The sequence below is a fragment of the Octodon degus genome, unplaced genomic scaffold, assembly GCF_000260255.1.
Source record: "Octodon degus isolate 3935 unplaced genomic scaffold, OctDeg1.0 scaffold00043, whole genome shotgun sequence".
NCBI classification, from domain to species: Eukaryota; Metazoa; Chordata; class Mammalia; order Rodentia; family Octodontidae; genus Octodon; species Octodon degus.
Window position 1 is genome coordinate 9,259,348 of NW_004524619.1, and position 17,263 is coordinate 9,276,610.

Consider the following 17,263-nt stretch of genomic DNA (forward strand, 5'->3'; position numbering starts at 1 on the left):
AAAAAAAATACAGACAAAAAGAAACAGGACCATCTCAGCATTCCCTTGGGCTCTCATTCTGGGAAGCTCAAGGTGGGACCTGCTATTCAGTCAGGGCCACAGTCAGACTTCTCTTCTCCCAAGGGGTTCCTGATACTGAGCGCCAGCAGTCCTTGTCACCACATCTGTCCCCTGAGAGCCATGAGCCCAGCCCTCTAGGAACTGCAAGCCTTCAACTCTACTAGGACTGGGGACACGTTTGTTATACTCCCATAGGGAACAGTGGGATGATCTCCACTCCCTTTAGGGTGTGTGTGTGTGTGTGTGTGTGTGTGTGTGTGTGTGTGAGAGAGAGAGAGAGAGAGAAAGAGAATATCTCTTTAAATTTTAAATATGTCCTGGGAACCATAAACAAATATAATTAATTTAAAAACTGCTTCACAGCTGACACAGCCATCTTTTCCCCCTGCAAATTATTAAAGATATAAATAGTGTGTAGTCTTCCTCCCAGAGTCACCAAAACATGCATTGCACATGAAAATCCTCATTATAAAATTACTCTGTAATGCAGTTTTCAACATCACATTCCTAAAATAAGAATTCCACCTACTCGTGCCACTGGGAATTCACTGTTGATAAAGCACACACAAATACGTGTCTACCCTCCACAAATCCACAATCTAGGAAAGGAGTGGAGACATGGAGCCCAGTCCCTTTACAATCATGTAGTACAAAATAGAGGATGGCCAAAGAGCAGACGCGACACAGAGCCGAGGGGGCTCTGAAGACGCCCATTTCTAAATAGGGAAATCAGAGGCATCTACTGCAATTTCAGTCATCTAAATCAGAACTGTATTAAAAACAAGGGCAAAACTAAAGCAATTCAAATAACGTGAAAATATCTTGACAAGCAGAGATGAAAAGATGACAAAGCACCTGGTTTTCTTTCTCCTCTGCATGATTTTTACACAAAAATCGATACTGCATTTATTCCACGTAATTGTGCTTCACTAATCAGAGATCCTGTTCTATCATCTTCTGGATTATCTTGTTTACCTGCCTCATTTGCTTTCTGCTTCCGAACTCTGCCAGTGGTACCCTCCAGCATCACTGAAAAGTAAATTTTAACTGAATTTGCAATTTGAAATTATTGATTTTTCTTTTTGTCACATTTAAACAAACAGAAGTAACTGCACATATTTCAAATGGAAAGTCTCATGGAAGGGAGTGTTTCATGGAATTGTTTCATGGAATGCCATCCTGGAAATAAAACATCAGGAAGTACAATTTTTTTTATGAATTTAGTACAGGGTGTACAGACTCTCTCTACATAGATCGGACTTGTAGTGATTCTCCTGTTTTCAGCCTCCCGAGCACTGGGATTACAGGCGTGCACCACCACACCCAGCCTCAGTCGCCTGCTCAGTGCACCCTGGGGGTGGGGCCAGCACAGCACACCAGGGATGGAACCCCAGCCACTGTGCTCTGCCTAAGCGGACACTTGAGTCCACTGAGCTGTCTGACTGGCCATAGGAAGTACAATTTTAAAATGAATGTGAAACTTGAGCACCAAGCAGAGGGGTTCAGAGTGAAGTATTCTCCCACCACTGGAGGAATTGGGGAAGCAACTCCTTGAACTAGGATTGGGAAGAGAACTGCTTTGCGAGACACCTGGTAAGGTCCTAGCAGCTGGGCACAGGAGTAACTTGTCCTCACTGCTCTGACTGGGGAGGCATACGAAGGCAAGAGAGCAAAAGACGAATCTTTGAGGGACCAATCAAAAGATCAACTCTGATGGAAAGAGGGCAACCAATGTTGGCAGCACCAACATTCTCCAAGGGTGCCAAGAATACCAATGTGGATATGAAAAAGTGGAGTCAGTGCAGTGGGCAAGACTGGGATGAACCCTGACAGCAACTTAAAAGGGCCAACATAGGGGAGCAGACAGCAGTAAAGCAGATGAAGGAGCCTTGGAGGGGAAGCAAGAGATTCTGGGGACACTGGGCCCCTGGAACTCCCCACTTCAAGAGCCGTGGGAAGGGTAGAGCAGGGAAGAGCAAGGGAGGAAAAGGGAAGGATGAGAGGAGAGGTTTGCAAGGGGGGTTCCCAAGACCACACCTCGGGGACTCAAAGCCAGACTGTCACCTCTGCCATTGTACCCCCCACTTCTCTGTTGCTCTTCTCTGAAATGAAAAAAAAGAGAGAATTCCCATACTTGAAGCTTCTCTCAGCATGGTGAGAGTCATATTAGTAGGATCTCAAACTCACTGACTTGTTTCACTAAAAGTCTTATACCATTAGGGCTGAGACCCAGGGCTGCTGGCCCAGTTGCAGATGGCCCTTTAGTTTTTTTCTCCTCAGGTCCCTAGTTGATGTCAACTCTTTACCTAAGGAGGTGAGGCTGGGGCCCCTGGTACTCCCTACTTCCTTAAGGCCCCATGTGCTAACTTCTTTCCTTTGAAGGTTAGGTTTCACATAGAGGGCTTCGAGTCAAGATGAACTAACCCAACTGACCTGCTTGGGTACACTAAATGAGGAAAAGAGTCAAAACAAGTTTTGCCCAAGCCAGAGTAATTTTTGTTCATTCTAAATTTAATAAGAGATTCTTTAGGTCAAATCCCTATTTCCCAGTATGCACCACAACCCACCCACTTGTCACACAAACATGCATTCTATGAACTTCCTGGAGAGTAAACAGAAGCTCCACACCAGTGAATTCTAGAGATGAAATTATTAATGTCATCTTGCTTATGAACTCCTGGAGCCCACCATCCCCAGATGGACACTTGGCAACTGCTATTTACAAGCAATCCCTCCACATCTTGGGGAACCTGGCTGGCACAGGGTGGGTGGCTGGCTCCCAGCAGCCCTCAGTACCAGGCTCCCTCCAAGCCCATCTCTGCAGCGGGAGCTATAGAAGGCTCTCCTGAGTGCCCTGGCTGTTGGGAAGCCCATTTGCCTGGAAACAGCTGTGCACTTGGGCCCTGAGCTGTTCGCTGCACATTCCTGCTCCATTCCATCTCACCCAGACTCTGTTGATACTTGTCAAAAATCTTCATTCACAGGAACACCCTGCACCAGATTCTTTAAAGTTCTCAGCGATCTGGGATGGGGAGTCAGCTCTGCTGCCAAGACCTCAGAAATAGCACAGAATGAAATCTGCCAGCTTGCAGCTTAAAAAAAATCAGCTCACCTTTGCAAGAGAAGTAAGCACGGAGCAAATGAAAATCACTAATGTCCCCATTCATCTGGTGTATTATTCCCCTCGGATAGGAAATGACTCTTCTCTGGGCTGCAACAAATGATCATCTTGACCTCTGAGGCTCAAATCATGAGCCAAGAACCATGTTAGGTCATCTTCTCTGAAGGACTTTAGAGCTCAGAATGCAGGCTGGGAAAGCTGGAGCAGCTGCCTGGTTTTGGCTCTGCCACTGGCTGTGATGTTTCACACAAGCTCTTCCTTCAGGTCTCAGTTTCTCCGGTTCCAGCATTAAATGCACAAAGGAACCCCCGCCCCTCAAGGATATTTGCATTCTTAAAAGGCAAAGAGAAGAAATCAGACAGCTGGAGGGCTGTTTGCTGGCTTCCTGGCTTGCCACCTGTGTGGCCTTCAGGAACACCTATTACCCACTCTCCTCCACTCACCTTCTTCACTGAAAACTCAATTTAAAAACAAAATCTATCGATGACTTTAGAGCTAAGTTTTTGAGGGGAAGAAGGAGGTCTATGACAGGACCTCTAAGATGTCCCTCGAGGCCAAAAGGTGGGAGCAGGATGGCCAGGGGGCCCTGGTATGTTTAGGCTTTCCTAATATTTGAATATATGAGCTGCCAAACAGCAAAAGCCAAGGATGATTATCTGCACAGTAAAGGTACTTAAGTACCTTAAGTACCAGATACCTCAACTTTTTCATTTCTGGGCAGAGTAGGAAAACACCTGTTGACTGCCCCCATCTCTATGAGCTAATCACAATACTGGGAGTTTTCACATTTGTCACCTCCTCTAATCCTTTTAATGCCCCACAAACAGAGGCCCACCCAGGTCTCATGACCCACTTAAAGGAATAAATACTGATAGTATTTCAGCTCAGGTTTTTTGACCACAAGGCTCGTGTTCTTCCCATAATCCCCTGGACTGGGTGGCTCAATTTGAATTAATGAATAGTTACGAGTCTTTGGTGGAAAATCTCCCTAAAATTGGTCATAAAAGAAAATAGGATTGATTTCTATGCCAATTCTCAGAAACCTGACTACTGTGGAATGCGAAGCTCACTGATTGTAATTTGTGGTTGCAACATGTTGATCTTGTTCCCTTACAAAATGTACACAAAGCTCTGGAAAAGAAGAGGGAGAGTATTCCTTCAATAAACTGCTTATTTTGCTGTGGCAGGCTCTTAAGCATGGAGATTAATTCCAAATCCAAAACAGGTCTTAAAAAGAAACGCTGAACAGATACAAGTGCATACAGATTAAAATCTTTTCGTGACAAAAATGCTAAAAATAAAGTGACAGATTTTGGAAAAATATTAGAATATATGGTAACCATCAGGTAAATAGTAAATACATGAAGTGCTCTTTTAAATTATTTTTAAGTGAGTATGCCAGTAGAAAAAATGGGCAAAAATCCTCAACAGACAATTGATGAGTAATCAGAGGACAAATTAATGTTTCTGTTTTTTACTTTCAGACAGGTTGATTAGAAGATGACCCCTTTGTGCACTGCCGGTTGGTGTGAATTACACATTTTAGAGTGATAAAATGTATGAAAACAATGTATGCAGCTATTTTGTTTAAATTGATTTTTAAAAGTATATGTTACTTTGGCAATAACAAAAAAAGATATTAGTTGTATTCACTCTAAATCATAGGGAAGTAATCTTGGATGTGTAAAAACTAAGTCAAAATAGGTATGAGACAGAATTGATACTAAAGGCAAAGATTGATATGGCAGAAACCAGTAGCTTCTATACAATAGCCATTGTCCCCTTTTTGACCTTTAGCAATAGGACTAATTTGTCTCCTGTTCAGCCTCTCTTGCAGCTAAGTACATATGGTCAACTATAGAAGCATTATATGAGAAAAAAGCAGAAGCATTGTATGAGACATCTAGAGAAACAACTCAAAGGTGCTGACTTAGCTGAGGAAGACTGCCCCCCAATTCTTCTTTACTTTCTTTTCCACACTCTCTAGAACTTGGTCATGATGTCTGGAGCCCCCTCAGCTACTTTAGGCCAAAATATGACCCCAATGATGAAAGCTTTCCAAAACAAAAAATGGAGTAAAAGATACACAAAGCTTGAGTCCCTGATGACAGTACATATGGCCAACTAATATGATCACATTAACCCTGGAATGTTCACCTCTGGACTATCTTAAGTTAAGGAGAAATAAATGTCCATCTTCTTCAAGCCACTATTCGAATTTTTCTATAAATAAAAGCTGAACTTATCTCTAGCTAATAAGCTGTTAGATTGGCAAGTCCAATAGTCAAAAAGTAATTAAATGAGTTATGTGGAATCCACATAATAAAATCTAACAGCCATTTAAAATGTTATATGACTAAATGGAACAAAAAGAGGCCCAAAATAGAAAAAGAAATCCAGGGTAACAAAATCAAAGCAGGTTAGATCACAATCCCAGAATTGAAGTTATACTACAAAGCTGTAATGATTAAAACAGCATGGTACAACACAAAAATGGGCATGGACATCAGCAGAACAGTATAAAAAAAGCAAAAATAAACTTAGGCACATACATCTATTTTGATTTTTCACAAGAGCCAAAAACATATATTGCAGGAAAGACAGCCTCTTTAGTACATGGTGCTAGAAATTTGATATTTGTATACTGAAAATTGAACCTAGATCCATATATCTCACCATGTTCTAAACTAAAATCAAAATAGATCAAAGATCTAATTGTTAAAAAAGAATCAATCTCCTAGAAGGTAAAATATGTACAACTTATGAAGACATAGGTTTAGGTAAGTACTTTCTGAACAGAACCCCAGTGACACAAGAAATAGTACCAAGCCTGGGTGTGGTGGTGCACACCTGTAATCCCAGCACTGGAGAAACTGAAAACAAGAGGATCACTACAACTAAGCTGCATAGTGAGACTCTATATAAAATATATTAAAAAGAAAAGAAATAGTACCAGGAATCAACAGATGAGATCATATCAAATTAAAAGCCTTCTGCATAACAAAGGAAACAATCAATAGAATGAAGAGACAATCTACAGAGTCGGGGGTCCAGCTATTCTACAAAAGACTAACATCAGTAATATTTAAAGAACTCCAAAAGTTAAGTCCCCCAAAATAAAAAGTCCAATCAAAAAACGGGCACCTGAAATGAATAGATACTTTACTTCTTAGTAGTATAAAATGGCCAAAAAGTAAGTGAAAAATCTTATTATGGCTGGCCAGCAGAGAAATACAAATTAAAACTATACTGAAATACCATCTTAAGCCAGAAAAAAATATCTAATAGTACCAAATACGGCAAGGAAAAAATAACCTTACTACATTGTTGGTGAAATTATAAACCAATACAACTACAATGAAAATTAGTGTGGTGATTCCTCAAAATACTAAAAGTAGAAATACCATTTGGTCCAGCTATCCCCCCATAGGTATCTTCCCAAAAATGATAAAACCATCATATTACAAGAATACATGCATACCCATGTTTAAAGCAGCACAATTTATAATGGCTAGATCTTGGAAGCAGCCTCTAGGTCAATCAGCAGGTGAATGGATAAGAAAAATATAATTTATACACAGTGGAGTACTGCGCTGCCATAAAGAAAGGTAAACTTGAGGCATTACTGGATAAATGGATCCAACTTCAGAATATAATGGTACATGAAACAAGTCAGACACATAAGTTCAAATATCATGTGGTTTCTCTTATATAAAAAAACACTATAGACAAAGCCTGCCCAAAAAATGTATACACACTTCAGCAATTCATTATACTAATAAATGTCTGAACCTGAAATACCTCACTCCAAGCTCTTCTTGATTTGATGGTTGGTGTTGAGAAATCTGCCATGATTCTTACGGGTTTTCCATTGTAGGTGATCTGATTCTTCTCCCTAGCAACTTTTAATATCCTATTTTTTTGCTGAATTTCTGAGATCTTGATTATTACATGTCTAGGTGTAGATGAATGGCTCTGTGGAGTTCTATATGCCTCGCTTACCTGTATGCCAGGTTCTTTTCACATTTGGAAAATTTTCTGCTAGTACTTCTGCAAATAGCTTTTATATGTCATTTGTGCTGTCTCCCACTGCTTCATTGACACCTATTATTCTTATATTATTTCTTGCATCATCTTGTAGCTGCTGAATTATTATTTCCTAGTTCCTTGTTAGTTTTAAGAGATTCTTTATTTCATGTTTATTAACTGTAACACTGTCTTTATCAGACATGAAAAATCAAATGGGTAATAAATGTTTGGGGGCTAATGGCCACTGCTTTGAAGAGGTCCTGTAATTGCAGAGGCCAGAGGTGACTTGTATTGATCTGATGTGTCAATAAACTTAATATTAAAATATCTATATAAGATTTTCTTTCCTGAAGTGTGCATATATTTTTGGTGAAATATATCAAAATGAAAGAGTTAAATAGTAAGTAGAGAGAATTTCAAGTACCTCCCCAAATTGCATAGCCTGTTGTTTTAAAAATATTTGAATATGTGTGCTATTTTGTTCCATTTATACTAAAAATTTTACTTTTTCTTGAAATTAAAAAAAAATCTAGTAAAATGGTCTTTGATACCCAAAAGGATTCAATCTGGGAAAATACATCTGCTGAGCATAAACTTTCAGTTTTCTACTTAACTTTTTTTATTGACTTAAAATAAAGAATTGTGTTCATCATAATTTAAATATTTTCAGCCAAAAATTATATGGAAAAGTTTTCACAATATATTGATAGTTTGCAAGTTTAAAAACTATGTGCAGTATGATTCTCTTTTTGCAAAAGAAAAAGAATAAGAAAGTAGCTATTCACACATTGAAAGAAATCTGGCAAGTTATATATTAAAATGTAACAATAGGGCTGGGGAGATAGCTCAGTAGAACAAATGCCTGCCTGGCAAGCACAAGGTCCTGAGTTCAATCCCACATACCACTAGCATAGCATAGCATAGCATAGCATAGCATAGCATAGCATAGCATAGCATAGCATAATATAACATAACATATGATGTAACAACAGTTATCTACTAGTGGTTGGTCTGATTAGTCAGCTTTTTTATACAAAATGCCTTGTTAGTTTCAATAGGTAGTATGCATGTGGCCTCTGTGAGACCCGAAATTCCATCAGAAAACCATTTACCTCCAGTTGAACAAAACAATTTTAAAAGGAATAGTCAGGCGATTGCTCAAGGCATGACTGTCCCACAGCACAGAGGGGACATGTAAAGGCTAAGGCTAACCGTAGCAGATGCACACAGATCACTGAGAAACTACTACAGAAATTAAAGCTCGGCTCTGCAGAACAGTTCCTTTAAAGACCCGAAGGGTTAAATACAAAAGCACATTATTTTCCAGTGGCCATATGTGCCTCTAAGCAAAGGAAGGAGGCCACCGAGATGCTTCCAAATGTTCAAAGGACGAGTTTCCAGGTCTGCAGCTGTGCTTTATTAGAGGGCTGCAGTCACTACCCAGAAGAATTTGGCATAACTTACTCAAGCAAATGTTAATGTGTGCTGAAAGCAGATTTATTATATACGGGGAGGAGGGACTGACCGTTCACCCTCTGGAGCACAGAAATCAGTCTACCGGAAGTACTCAGATGCTTTCTGGGAGTCTTTAACCTCGCTAGTTCTTGCACACAGACCCCAGTTTCCTGAGACCTGAGACCTTGTCGACTGTCCCCAGCTCAAGGAAGTTGCCTGAGGGTGCTGTAAGTAGCACTCACCAGGGCAAGGCCAGCACTAAAGGCCCTCACAGAGGCCTCTAGCACAAGCCTACCACCTTCCAGGGTGACGAGCTCTTGCTCTAACCTCTTTTCCCAAATAATGGCAACGAACTGGCAGCAAGAACACATCAACAGCTCCTCTGTACTGGGGTCGATTCATTTTTCAGTCATGTGCAAATCAACAAGAAAAGACCGTTGAGGTTCCAAACAGCTTTGCGCTCCCATCTGGAGTCCAAAGAAGGCTCATTTAACTTAACACAGCCACATTTCTCAGACACTTGGTCCTTCACTGGCATTCTGTTGAAAAACAAAGTTCTTCCAAAACAAGAACAAATTTCAGTAACCACTGAACAATTCATCAGTGTGTGTGCTGCGATTACTCGCTGTCCTTGTAGATAAACCCTTGTGGTGTGCACCTTCAGGGCTAACAGTAATAATTTATCAGCACTATAACCACCTCCACTGTCACACCACGCGGGGAGTGCTTACCCTTTGTACTAGGCAACAACTAGGTAATTTACAATCCACACCAACTGAGTGCATTTGGCTCTATCAGCTCCATGAGAAAAGAGAGCTCAGAGATGCTAAATCACTCGTTTAGTTCATACAGGGGGAGGTGACAGATTAGGATTGAAGTCTGCATCGCCCTTGATCCTTCTCTTCACACCAGGCTTTCTTTTTAGTCACAAAATACACATAATGTTAAGTTTACTGTTTCAATCATTATAGGAGAACCAAGTAGATTCACAATATTATGTAATTATCACCACCATTTCCAAAATATTTGCCACCCCAAAATGAGCTCACTGACTCCTTACTCTTTCTCCTTTAACTTCTGCTAATCTTTGCTCTACTTTTTGTGTCTACAAATCTATTTGAGCTGCCTTATATAAGTAGATTTGTACAATATTCATCTTTTTGTGTCTGGATTTTTTCACTTAGCATAATGCTTTGAAGGTTCCTCCAGGTAGGAGCAGATATTAAAACTACCTTCTTTGTGATGGGTGAATGCCCTTCCACTGCGTGTATACATCACACTTCGTTTAACCTATTCCTCAGTTGAGGAACAGGAGAATTCTTTCCACATTTTGGCCACTGTGATTTATACTGCAATGAAGGTTGGTGTACAGGGCTGGGGACATGGCTCCGAGGCATAAGCAACTACCTAGCAAGCACAAGGTCCCGAGTTAGGTCAATGGAGCCACATGCAGTGCAGATTCTGGGCTGTGCTGGCTCAGAAACAGGCATGGTGGCACATAACTGTAATCTCAGCACTTAGAAGATTGAGACAGGAGGATTTCTATGAGTTCAAGATCAGTGTGGGTGATACAAAGTGAGCATAGGGACAGTCTGAGCTTCATAGCAAGACCCTGTCTAAAAAAAAAAAAAAAAAAAAACACTAGTGTACAAATATCTGAGTTCCTGCTTTGAATTCTTTGAAGTTTATAATTGGAAATGGAGTCACTGTATCATATGGCTAACCTATGTTTAACTTTACAGGAAGCTAGAATTTCTGTACATATAAAGTTTGGTCCTAATTTTATACATAATTTATACACACACTGAAGAGAAAGAATCAGACAGACCTTGTTCAAACCCTACCTGTACTACTTAAACATATTGGACACACCACTTCTCTTGATTTTAGTTTTCTCGTGCGTAAAATGGGAATGATCAAATTCACCTTGAGGATACATAGACTTGAATTCAAATGAACAAAATGAGTATGACATTCATAGCTGGGATAGGCGGTGAGTAAATAGTGACAACTTTGTGCAATGTCATGAAACACAGGAAGGAGAACACTGTGGCTTTGAAGGTAAAACCTAATGCCTCTTTGGGTTCAGTTCCCAGGTGATGGGGAAAAATAAAGTCACCCCAGATGAATCAGAGGACTTTGGCTACCTCAGACAAGTCTGATCCATAGTGGACTAGTTCTGCCCAGGGTGTTGATGAGTGCCAGGGACACACTCGGACTGTCGTCATTCTCTCTCTTGGGCCTTTCCTATCGCCATGGGCTATGAATCAGTCAAGCCACATATTCAATAATCTCCCTGACTGCATGTGGCCCTAAGCACTAAACAACTAAATCCAATTTACCCAGGATACAAAAACCTGCTGCATATTTGTAGCTGAGAATAAAATCCTTTAATGCTGAGAGTATTTTTAAAATATGTCCGTGGGTCTAAATTGGCTGTGACCACTGTAACTACTGCCTTCTTGAACAACATAAATAGAATCCAGGTGGACAAGGATTCTTTCCCATGTCTTCCTCCTTGTCAACCCCAATGAGAGGCCAGGGCTGCTTCCCACTCTGAGGCTGTTGTCCTTGACAATTGCACACAGCCACTGTCCAAGAGCATTGATAACTGGCATCCAGAGGGCACTTGAAGAATATGACTTGATGAGGACAATTAACTCTTCTGAGCAATTTTGCTCTGAGCTCATATGCATATAATAACTTCCTATTCCATTCAGTAACGAAAAGGCCACTTAACACCATCACTTGTTCATCAATGTCAATTTTACAATTTTGATCTTGCTTTGTCAGTTTCTCTTGACCTTTCTGGAAGACCGCTATAGACCGGCCTTTAATTTCTTTTGGTAAGACATGAAAATGTACTGAGAGATAAAATACATACATAGGACAGAGAATGGACTGCAACTCACGAGCACAATTCACTAACCATAGCCTCATCTTAAGAGTCCGAGTCTCACCTGAAACCTAGAGGTTTGGTTGCTGTTTAAATTTAAACTTATAGCACAAAACAAACATCTCGTGAATTGCTTCAAAAATTTTCTCCAAGCTCCTTGGCTACTCTTCCATCAGTCAGGACAAAAGAAGGATGAAGATGTGCTCCCAGACACTAACTCTCCTTATTTTAGGTACCATAACAAGGTTAAGTGCAACATGTTTTGGCTTATCTTTCTGTCACTAAGTCTAAAGATGCAGGCTGACACTTACAGCATGTGCATACAACTTCAACCTCCATCTGTAAGCAGAAAATAGTTCATTAAATACATGTCTGTTGGTAGTACAGCTTGAACATAAAATCTGGTGCTTGATTTGGCCCCAAAGTTTTCTAAAATGATAATGAGCTGGTTCATGAACAACCTCATTATGTTAATCCAGATTCCTTCAGGAGCAACCCGTATAAAAGCTGAAACTACCAGAACCTATTGCTGGATGGACGGGAGTCCCTGCCCTCACAGGCCCCAAGGGCATGTTGGTGTGACCAAAACGCTTTGTTCCTGATCTTTTGAGCGGTGCCTTCATTAGACATGGAAAGCTGGCCCTGTCTTCATTTGGCTGGAAACAGCTCGTGCACGCTGCTTTGCATTCTAGGAAGAGCAATGAGCACCCAGGAGTGTGCTCATATTAGTCCTCTAACTGGCACAACGTATAACTGGCAAACTTTCCCTTTCTATAGATTATCTCTTCACTCTGTTGGTTATTCCCTTCTTTGTGCATAAGACTTTGAATTTGATATAATTCCATTTGTTGATTCTTGGCACTATTCCTTGTACAGTTAATAAATACCCACATTTATAGCAGCATAACTCACCTAGCTGAATCTTGGAAGCAGTTTACGTGTCTAAGCATGAAAACAGATGAACTGATAAGAAAATATGCCACTTATACATAGTAGAGTACTACCCTGCTATGAAGAAGGATAAATTTGAGTCATTTATAGGAAAATGGATGCACCTTGAGACTATGATGGTAAGTAAAATAAATCAGACACCCAAGCTTAACTATTGCAGGTTGTTGGGTGGGTGGTGTGCACCTGTAATCCAGCACTCAGTAGGCTGAGGCAGAGGTATCACTGAGAGTTTGAGGCCAGCCTCAGCTGGATAGTGAATTCGAAGCCAGCCTGAACTACATGGCAAGACCCTGTCTCAAAATAAAATTTAATTTAATTTAAAAATAAACATTGTTTTTAAACTGAGGGGTCTCCCTTATCTGAGAAGTCCAGAGAAAAATAAAGAAAAGAGCAAAATAAAAGATATATAATAGGAAACAGGAAGATAAATCTCTTACAAATAGGAAGAGAACCAAAGGATGGAGGGAGAAGGAACTAAAAACATAATTAAGAAGTGTCACGGACCTGCACCAACTCACCACAATGAGTCATTGTAATCATTACATACTGCAAACATGCTCTAATAAAAGTTTAAAAAGAAGAACATATTGAAATATGCTACACAAAGTGTGGTTGGCCATCTAACAGGTGCGCTCTAAAAATGCACTTTATTGCATTGTATAGGTGCACGTGTCCATAACAAATTAGAATTTTAAAAAACCCAGTCAATCATCATACATAGTCTGAGAAGCATGGATTTAGACAATGGATCAAATCAGATCTAAGTAAATAGAAAACTAAATTTTAAAACAAGACAATTATTGACTTGACAAAACTGTGCCGAAAAAGAAAAGGTAATTATGGTTTTCTACATGATTGAGTTCTAAGTAGCATATAGAGTGATAATGGTGTAAACACTGAATATTGATTTAACTAAAATTATGATAAAGTATCGGGGAAGATGGGAAGGAAACATGTGCGGCAGAGATGGGAAAGACTAGAGTTAAATCCTCACTTCCTCTGACGGAATGTCAATACATGGAATGAAAAGAGGAAGACAAACAGGCAACAGGACAACCATGTTATTCATAAATATGGAATGGCAATTTTTTTGTTCTTTGGTTTTTTTTTGTTTTGGGGGGGTTTTTTATTTTTATTTTTATTTTAGGGAAGGGTCTACAAGGTATTTAGGGTCTCACTGCTAGATCAGACTCGTAGTGATCCGCCTGTTTACAGCCTCCCGAGAGCTTAGATTATAGGTGCGTACTGCTGTCTCAGTGCACCCCGGGGGGCAGGGCCGGCATGGCAGGCCTGCGGATTGAACCCCTGGCCCCTGCACCTGCTTGCAGGCGCTTTAATCCGCTGAGCTATTTGGCCCACAGGGATGGCAATTTTCAATGAGCCTAAAAATACAAAAGTGATTCCCTGTGGGGAAGAGGAAATAAGAACAAGGCAGTCAGAGAGAAGCAACTTTGTTACAAATCCTTGAAGAACTCATTGTTCGTTGAGCTACAGTCCTGGATAATTCTAATGAAAATTCGAGATTTGTACTTTGGAGCCAGTTAGCATTGGGGCCAACCAGTCTACATGTACAGTATTTACTGTGCAGTGATCAGTTGGCCTAAAGATTATAAAGACCATCGCATAACCTAGGATAATAATCATCACTCATAAAGGGAGGTCGTGCTCCAGAGAATCCACTTAAGAGGACACTTAAATGCAGAGCACATTTCAAAAAGTTACCTGTTCAACATGATTAGCAAGGGGAGGGGCAAAGTACTTAGAGGGGTGCGTTCTCAGCCAACTAGAAAACATCCCTTCCAAACCAAATCTTTTATATCAGGGTCCTTGTAATACACAGAAAGTTAACCTTGAACATCAAGCTATGATTCTCAATGCAAGGCCATCAGGACAATAGCTCTAGTGATTAATTTTGATAACTTTAAATGCTTCTTGAGTATATATCTATACCTGCATCTATTTACTGTAAGACATGGGTTCTTAGAGATAAACTTCTGGGCATGTTTCATTACCTCTCCATTATAACACTGAAACAAAAGTCTTTTGCTTATTCCCTGAAAGGCTGTCTCTGCACTATTTTGAATAGGTTTTAAATCATATGCATCTATGCTAAGCTTATAAACGTTTACAGATTGCGCCACCAGAGTAGATGCTCCTGCTGCCGCCCCTGCTGCCTCCTGAGGAGTGGGCTCAGGGAAAAAGCAGTCGCTGCTCCCAGCTTTGTCGGAAGCCCCTTTGGCCCCCTACAGCCCTCATATGGGAATGACCATGGACAAAACTGAGCTGGTACAGAAATGCAAACTCGCTGAGCAGGCTGAGCGCTGTGAGGACATGGCTACGGCCATGAAGGCGGTCGCTGAACAGGGACACGAACGCCAATGAAGAGAGGAACCTGCTCTCTGTTGCCTACAGGAAGGTGGTAGGTGCCCGTCGGTCCTCCTGGCGTGTCATCTCCAGCAATGAGCACAAAACAGGAACGAAAAGAAAATAGACGCATATGATTTAAAACCTATTCGATCGGGAGAAGATCGAGGCGGAGCCACAGGACATCTGCAATGACGTTCTGGAGCTGCTGGACAAATACCTTGTCCCCAGTGCTACCCAACCTGAAAGTGAGGTGTTCTACTTGAAAATGAAAGGAGATTATTTTAGGTCTTTTTCTGGGGTGGCATCTGGAGATAATAAACAAACCGCTGTGTCGAACTCCCAGCAGGCTTTCGGGAAGCATTTGAAATTAGTAAGAAAGAAACGCAGCTACACACCCAATGTGACTTGGCCTGGCTTTTAATTTCTCAGTGTTCTACTATGAGATTCTGAACTCTCCTGTAAAGGCCTGTAGCCTGGCAAAAACGGCATTTGATGAAGCCATCTCTGAGTTGGATACACTGGATGAAGAGTCTTACAAAGACAGCACACCGATCGTGCAGCTACACAGGGACAATCTCACTCTACGCACGTTGGAAAACCAGAGCGATGAAGGAGATGCTGGGGAGGGAGAAAACCAATGTTTCCGTGCTCTGTGATCTGTTCAGTGTCACTCTGTACTCTCCACATATATCCCTTTGTGTGATAAAAAGAAAAAGAAAAAAGTTGAAAAAAATACATGCTTATAGATGACATGGTATCATGACCCATACTATTACTATTAGACATCATTAAGCATCCAATTCCATGCTAGCCCCTGGAAGAATATTGCACAAAGACAGAGACAGTCGTTGCCCTGAGGGACTGCACTTTAAATAGATGGAGGGAGTAATTCAAAGGAAGAACACATCAGCTAAGAAAGGCAATACCATTTTTATCCTTGTTATTTTGAAAGAGATAAGGTGATTTAAAATGCTGAAGAGAGCATGTCTTTGTTTGCAGAAATAAGAGAATTTAAGAAGATGAAAGAGCTTTTAGAAGCTGTCTAATCCATGAGAATCGTAGGTAGAAAAAGCAGGAATAAACTCCATGAAAGTGAAATGTTTCCTGTCTTTTCTGGGGACAGGGTCCTGGGTGTTCTTCAGAGTGTCAAGGAAACTTGGGCACCTTTGTCTAATTTAATTCATGGACATGTTTATATACTAAGCTCATACTTACGAGCATTTCAGTTGCAAACTGTCACACTGATAAGACTCACTTCATTGGGTGACAAATGAATCCGACTTACAAACCTTCTCCTAGAGTGGAACTCGCTCCTAAGTTGGGGACTCACTGTACATTTCAGAGCTGAAAGAACTCAGGCTTCTGGCATAGCTATTTGTATACAAAGAGGGAAAGATGGCCCTGAGGACACAAATTCCATCTCAAGGGCAACTGAATATTGATCTAACTAGAAGTTCAACCCAGGTCAAGTAGCTCTGAGATCAGCTCCCCCAACTCTGCCCTTAGTTGTAAGATCTCTTAACTAGACTCCTTGGAGAGGCTGACTAGCAAAAGACCCAAAAACTTCAGAATCCAATTAGCTGGTAAAGAGATTTGTTTAATCCAATCAGACTGGGGCAGAACTGGCCACTGCAGTTAATAAGAGTTGAAAGATGTTAGAAAAACAAGGGGTAAAGATTCCCAAGAGAAACAAAGCACTTAGTTGCCATAAATCCCAACTGAAGTACAGACGTTCATTGGTTATCAGATGGATTTGGTTCCAGGATGCCCCCCTGCAAATGCCAGAATCCACAGATGTGCAAGTCTCGTAATAGAATGACATAGTATTTACATATAACCTGCTTGCATCCTCCTATATACAATACTTTAAGTCCTCTCTAGTTTACTTACAGTATCTAATATAATGTAAATGCTCCATAAACAGTAGTTATACTACATTGGCTAGGAAGTAATGATAAAGAAAAAAGTCTGTACATATTCAGTACAGATACAATTTTTCCTCAAATATTTTCAGTCTGTAGTGGTTGAATATGCAGCTGCAAAATCTGCAGTTACGAGGGTGGACTATGTGGCATCAAGGGCACCCACTGGTGGCAGAAGACAGAGGCTAGCTCCAGAAAAGTGCCAGTATTCCCTGGGAGTTTGGGTTCCATCATCCAGTAAGTATGTAGTGTCAGGTACCAGCCAAGCGACACAGAGACCTCCATAGGAGCAGAGATAGCAAACAAACTCCCAAGCCCTTCACCTGTTACTCACTGCTGTTTTCTTCTGAACCAGTCAGGGATTGAAATGTAGTCTTACTTTTTGCTTGTTTGGGTATTTGCTTTTTTCTGAGAACTATGATTCTTCATGGGGGCCTAGGTATCTTAGACCCAACAGGTACC

At 40.8% G+C, this 17,263-nt stretch overlaps 1 pseudogene; it reads left to right on the top strand.

The window, feature by feature from the left end:
- Window positions 1-14,780: 14,780 nt before the first annotated feature.
- On the top strand, window positions 14,781-15,535 carry LOC101571042 (annotated as a pseudogene).
- The last annotated feature ends 1,728 nt before the right edge of the window (window positions 15,536-17,263 follow it).